The 6901-nt window shown below is 33.3% G+C and overlaps 1 non-coding gene across 1 annotated transcript; it reads right to left on the reverse strand.

The window, feature by feature from the left end:
- Positions 1 to 1441: 1441 nt before the first annotated feature.
- Positions 1442 to 1551, reverse strand: LOC113261376 (U6 spliceosomal RNA). Its single transcript, XR_003318361.2, has one exon. It is a non-coding gene; the product is annotated as a U6 spliceosomal RNA (small nuclear RNA).
- Between the last annotated feature and the right edge of the window lie 5350 nt (positions 1552 to 6901).

Below are 6901 nucleotides of genomic sequence, written 5' to 3' on the forward strand. Positions count from 1 at the left end.
GCTGGGATTTCAATAGGAATTGCATCACATTTATAGATCAAGTTGGGAAGAAAAGACATCTTGACAATATTGAATCCTTCTATCCATGAACATGGAATATCTCTCCATTTCTTTAGTTATTCTTTGATTTTCTTCATCAGTTTGGTAGTTTTCCTCATACAGATTTTGTACATATTTTGTTAGATTTATACCTACATATTTCATGTACCATGGAAATGGTATTTTATCTATTTATTTATTTATTTTTTAAAGATTTTATTTGTTTATTTGACAGAGATAGAGACAGCCAGCGAGAGAGGGAACACAAGCAGGGGGAGTGGGAGAGGAAGAAGCAGGCTTCCAGTGGAGGAGCCAATGTGGGGCTTGATCCCAGAATGCCGGGATCACGCCCTGAGCCGAAGGCAGACGCTTAACGACTGAGCCACCCAGGCGCCCCTTATTTTTAATCTCAAGTTCCACTTGTTCATTGGTGGTATATAGGAAATAATATTTTGTTGAAGATCTTTGCATCTATGTTCATAAGACATATTGGTCTATAGTTTTATTTTCTTTAATGTCTTTGTCTGGTTTTGGTATGCAGGTATGAGTGATAAGGTAGTCTCTCTGCTTCTATTCTCTGAAAGAGATTGTAAAGAATTGTTATAATTTCTTCCTTAAATGTTTGATAGATTCACCAGTGAACCCAGTGGGCCTGGTGTTTTCTGTTTTGGAAGGTTATTAATTATGGATTCAATTTCTTTACCAGATAGATACAGACCTAGTCAGATTTTTTATTTCTTCTTGTGTGTGTTTAGGAAAATTGTGTCTTTCAAAGAACTGGCCCATTTCATCTTATTTGTCAAATTTGTGGGCATAGAGTTCTTCATAGTATTTCTGTATCATCCTTTTTTAAAAGATTTATTTGTTTATTTATTTGAGAGAGACAGAGACAGAAAGAGAGCCTTCAGGGGGAGGGGCAGAGAGAGAAGGAGAAAGAATCTCAAGCAGACTCCCTGTTGAGCACAGAGCCTGCTGCAGGGCTTGATCTCGACCTTGAGATCATGATCTGAGCTGAAATCAAGAGTTGAACACTTAACCTACTGAGCTACCCAGGCCCCCCCTTTATTATCCTTTTAATGTCGGTAGGATCTGTACTGATGTCCCTTCTTTCATTTGTGATATTAATAATTTGTTTCTTGTCACTGGTTTTCTTTTTTAGTCTGGCTAGAAGCTTATTTATTTCATTCATCTTTTCAAGGATCTAGCTTTGGTCTTGTTGCTTTTCCTCCATTGATTTCCTGTTTTCTCCTGTTTTGATTTCTGCTCTAATTCTTTGTGGGTTTTTGTTGTTGTTGTTGTTGTGTTTTTTTGTGGGTTTTTTTGTAATTTCTGACAATTTTTAAATTTTAATTCCAGTATCGTTAACATACAGTGTTATATTAGTTTCAGGTGTATAATATGGTGAAATATGGAATACTTCAGAATCTTCCATGCCAACCTCGCACAAGGACCATGCTAATCTTCTCTGTATCATTCCCATTTTTAAAGTATATGTGCTGCCAAAGTGAGCACCCTGCTCTGATTATTATTTCTTCTCTTCTGCTTACTTTAATTTGCTTATCTTTTTCTAGTTTCCTCCATGTAAGTTTAAATTATTGATTTTAACTTTTTATCTTTTTAAAAATATATGCATTCAATGCTATGAATTTCCTCCTAAACACTGTTTTCACTGCATCTCACAAGTTTTGATAAATTGTGCTTTCATTTTCATTTAATTAGAAATATTTAAAAATTTCTCTTGATATTTCTTCTTTGATCCCTCTGTTGGTTAGAAGTGTGTTGTTTAATCTTCACATATTTTGGGACTTCCCAGTTACCTTTCTATTCTTGATTTCTAGTTTAATTTCATTGTGGTCTGAGAGCAGACATTGTTTGATTTCATTGTTTTAAATTAAGATGTGTTTTATGGCCCAGAATGTGGTCTATCTTGGTGAATATTCCATGTGAGCTTGAGAAGAAAGTATATTCTATTGTTGGATGAAATAGTCTATAGCTCTCAATTATATCCAGTTGATTTTTGGTGTTGTCGAGTTCACCTGTATTTTTCTGATTTTCTGCCTGCTGGATATGTTAATTTCTGATAGAGGGGTATTGAAGTCTCCAACGATGATTGTGGATTCATCTATTTTCTTCTCAGTTCTATCAGTTTTGCCTCATGCAGTTTGACACTCTGTTGTTAGGTTTAAATTAAAGACTGTTATGCCTTCTTGGAATTAACCCCTTTGTCATTATGTAGTGACCCATCTTTATCTCTGATAACTTTCTTTGCTTTGATGTCTGTTCTGTTTGGAATTAATATAGCTATTCCTGTTCTCTTTTGATTAGTGTTCACACTGTATATATTTCTCCATCCATTAACTTTTAATCTATATGTGTCTTTATATTTATAGTGTGTTTAGTGGACTGCTTATAGTTCTCTCTTGCTTCTTGATCCACTCTAACAATCTCTACCTTTTAATTGATGCATTTAGACCATTGACATTTAAAATGATTATTGATACATTTGGATTAATATCTATGATATTTGTTACTGTCTTCTATTTGTTGTCCTTGTTTTTCTTGTTGTTGTTGTTGTTCCTATTTTTCTCTTCCACTCTTTCTGCCTTTTATGGTTTTAATTGAACATTTTATATGGTACCATTTTCTCTCCTTTCATAGCATATCAATTATATATCTTTTTTTACTTTCCTCAGTGGTTGCCCTGGAGTTTGCAATGTACATTTACAAGTAATCCAAGTCCACTTTCAAAAGACTTTTCCACTTCATGGGTAACGTGAGTACCTTATAATAACAAAATAATCTTAATTCTTCCTTCCTGTTCCTTGCATCATTGCTATCATATATTTCACTTGTATATAAGCATACATAAGCATGTATATGCATATATGTTATGCATATTGTTATTTTGAACAAACCATTACCTATTAGATTAATTAGGAATAAGAAAAATGAGTTTTTATTTTATCTTCATTTATTCCTTCCTCAGTGCTCTTCTTTTCTTTATGTAGATTTGTTTCTAACCTATATTATTTTCTTTCTCTCTAAAGAACATCTTTTTAAACATTTATTGCAACTCAAGTTTACTGACAACAAATTCATTCAATATCAATTAGTCTGAGGAAGTCTTTATTTCTCCTTCACTTTTGAAGGATAATTTCATGGGTTACAGAATTCCAGGTCGATTTTTGTTGTTGTTGTTGTTGTTGTTAGTACTTTAAGTATTTCACTCTACTCTCTTCTTACTTGCATAGTTTCTGAGGAGAAGTTGTATACAATTATTATCTTTTTTCCTGTAGGTAATGTGTCTTATATCTCTGGCTTCTTGCAGGATTTTTTCTTTATCTTTGATTTTCTGTAGTTTGACGACGATACGCTTAGGTGTAAGGTTTTTGGATTTTATCCTTCTTGGTGTTCTCCTAGATTCCTGGATTTGTGGATTGGTGTCTGACGTTAATTTGGGAAAAATTCTCAACCATTATTGTTTCAAATATTTCTTCTATTTCATTCTGTCTTTCTTCTTCTTTTGGTATTCCCATTATACATAGTCACACCTTTTGTGGTTGTCCTATAGTGCTTGGATATTCTATTACATTTTTCCTCAGTCTTTATTCTCTTTGCTTTTCAGTTTTTGAGATTTCTATGAATATATCATCAAGCTCAGAGATTCTTTTCTCAACTACATCCAGTGTATTGGTAAGTCCATCAAAGACATTCTTTATTTGTTACAGGTATTTTTTTTTTTAATTTACTTATTTCTTTGAAAGAGAGTGGGGGAGGGGGAGGAGAGAGGGAGAGTGAGTCATGCAGACTCTGTACTGAGTGCAGACCCCTCTGTGGGATTTGATCTCATGACCCTGAGATCATGACCTGAGCTGAAACCAAGATTAGGCTGCTTAACTGACTCCACTACCCAGGTGCCCCTACAGTATTTTTTAAAAGATCTCTAGCATTTCCTTTTGGTTCTTAGAATGGAATTCCTATCTCTCTGCTCACATTGTCTATCTGTTCTTGCATTCTGTTTATCTGTTGGAGCCCTTAGCATATTACTCATCATTGTTTAAAATTCCTGGTCTGATAATTCCAACATACCTGTCATGTCTGGTTCTGATGCTGGCTCTTTTTCTTCAAATCCAGTCCCTGCTATTCCATCTTGGCTGGAAGCAGAAGTACATTCTTCCATTTATAAAATATTTATCTCACCCAAATTTGCCTAACTTATCTCCTGTATGTTATGCTTATTTTTTTAGTAATATTTTAAAACTTTGACACTCTAAAAAAAATGTGACTTTTCCCCAAGAGGGAAAAATGCTTTTCATTGTTGTATTCATCTCAGTACTTGAGTCATATAATTTTTACCCATCAGCTTCATAAAAGGTCTTCAGTGTAAGCTATTGGGATCAATTTGACAGTAAGACTTTGTATGATGAATGCATTCCCTAATTGTGGGAAAAAAAACACAAAAAACCCAAGCAAAAGATTTAACCACTGTGCCTAATTCTTCTTTGCCACTGCACTGTTCTTTGCAAAAAAGGTTGGAAACCAGCCCTATTTTCTTTTGTGTCCATTTTGTTTTTCCACCATGATTGGCTGGAAAGTCATAAAGACATTTTTTTTAACCATTTAAAAGAGGAAAAACATAAATTCTTCTATAATTATTTATGTAAAGCATACATTTGTCTACCAAATCTACCATAAAATCAAGAGCTAAAATTTGAACATTAGACAAATTTAGGTTTGACTTCTTTGGGGCTATTAGTGATGACCAGCTATCTAATATTTAGGGCTTGTTCTTTCCTTTTGTGTGCTGGTGTGTACCCTTCTGGGGATACTACTGGCAGACAAAACTCCTCTCCTTTGCTGTTCGATCTTCCAGAAAGCATTATACCTACTGGCAGGTGAAAATATCACATTATGGAAGTTATATAGACTTCATCGGCAGGGAAAAGGCTGTGTTCATGGCAAGTTCATGGCATTTGTGCCATTGCAAACTAGTTTCTTAACCTGAGACCTGATAGATAGCAGCAGCTTTGAAATCTATGAACATTTTAAAATTGTATGCAAATATTTGTGTATGTGTTTATATTTTCTATACATAGACTCCATAATTTTATTTATACTTGAAGAGAGTTTTTAAATGATGAGTTCTTCATCTAGTCCCATTGCAGAGTGGAGCAACAGAACAACCAGACCCATTGTCAAAGTACTATAGAATGACACCCCCATAAAATTATCCTCTGAGAATGAATTAAAAATCTAGATCACTCAGGCCTCAGAGTGGACTTTTTGACCCAATGATATCCTGCCACAACCCAAATTATAGCTGGTAGTTTAACACCAAGATAATCAGCTCTTCTGGTGCCTTAAAAATGCAAAAGCTTTATATTTGGTTTTTATTTTTTCTGTCATGTTAAAACCATATAAATAAATACATATTCAGGTGAAACTTTTGTTTAAGGCTGTAAAGATATTCCTAGGAAACATTCATTAAGAGAAAAAGAAAGAAAAAGTTGCTTATCCACATGGTTAACTTTTCAAGTGAAATAAGGTATTAGTTACCAATGTGTATGCTAAATCATAAAGCAAGTTTGATAATATTAATTGCATTATATATCAAGATTTGAATGATTTTTTAAAATCACATTATTCTTTCTCACAATAAACCATGTCTTTGCTACTTTTCTCTGTCCAGTTAAGCAATACTAGATCTCAGAATATAGGCCAGTCATTTTAATCATTCTGTAATCAATCAATTTATATAGGGGAAGTGTTATTATTTCTATGTAATTCCTAACAAACTAGAACCCCAAAACAACTTATGTTCATAAGAGAACTCCACCTCCTTATTTTTGAGTGGGTTTATTAAGCACCATCTTTTGATCTAAAGCTCCCTTTAGCTTCATTTTTGATGCCTAGGGGTGTTTCTTTGGTAAAAATAATAATAGCAATGAAGTCATCCTTCAAAAAAACATTTCACCATCCATTCACATTCCTTGCTTTTCATGCCATGTCTCAGACTCAACTTATACTCAGTTTTCCCTTTGGCAGTTTCTTATGTTGATTTCAACTCCAGAATTAAGCAATATATATCAAAAAAGCAGTTCACTCATAAGAGTAAATAATATACCAAAATAAAATATGTTTCAAGAGGGAGGTGCTTTCCTTCATCTCTGAAGCATTTTACTACATTATTAATACTTGAAAATATATCTTATTTGCCAATTATCCAATACAATTAAAAGAGCTAGAGATTCCAAATTTTTCTACCAGTCTCTCTCTCTCTCTCTCTCTTTTGTTTTGGTAAGAAGTACATATTTTATAATTTTATAAATTTTATAAAATTTTGTAATTTTATAAATTAATAAATATGATTTCTAAAACTGCCATCTTTTTAAAAAATGAAAGTTCATCCTTTATATATGTTATTTCTGAAGTTATTACTTTAAATCATTATTTAAGTTTGTCTATTGTATTGATTGTGTTGGGTGAAGAATTTTTTCTCTGTAAAAGGAAACTATCATTTATCTATGCGATATTGATATAAAATGTCAGTGTTCAAAAAAAAAGCTAAATTTAATACCAGCAACTGTAATCTCAAAAGTACTATATGATTGTAGGAAATGCTTTTAATGCATTCTCTGTATTTATGGATCATAATAACTATAAAGATGATGAAGTCTGGTTGTGCTTGCATGTGGCTTCCGTTGAACATGGTGGGCAGTTGGTGGCACAGGTGGCAAAAGTGACAAGTTGCAATATCTTAGCATGATATGGGGACTATTTTAAGATCCATCCCTGTGGAAACTTAGGCAGATCAAAGGAACTGAATCTGATCTGTTAGTATCAAGCTACAATACTCCACACT

The sequence above is a fragment of the Ursus arctos genome, unplaced genomic scaffold (genome assembly GCF_023065955.2).
Source record: "Ursus arctos isolate Adak ecotype North America unplaced genomic scaffold, UrsArc2.0 scaffold_29, whole genome shotgun sequence".
NCBI classification, from domain to species: domain Eukaryota; kingdom Metazoa; phylum Chordata; class Mammalia; order Carnivora; family Ursidae; genus Ursus; species Ursus arctos.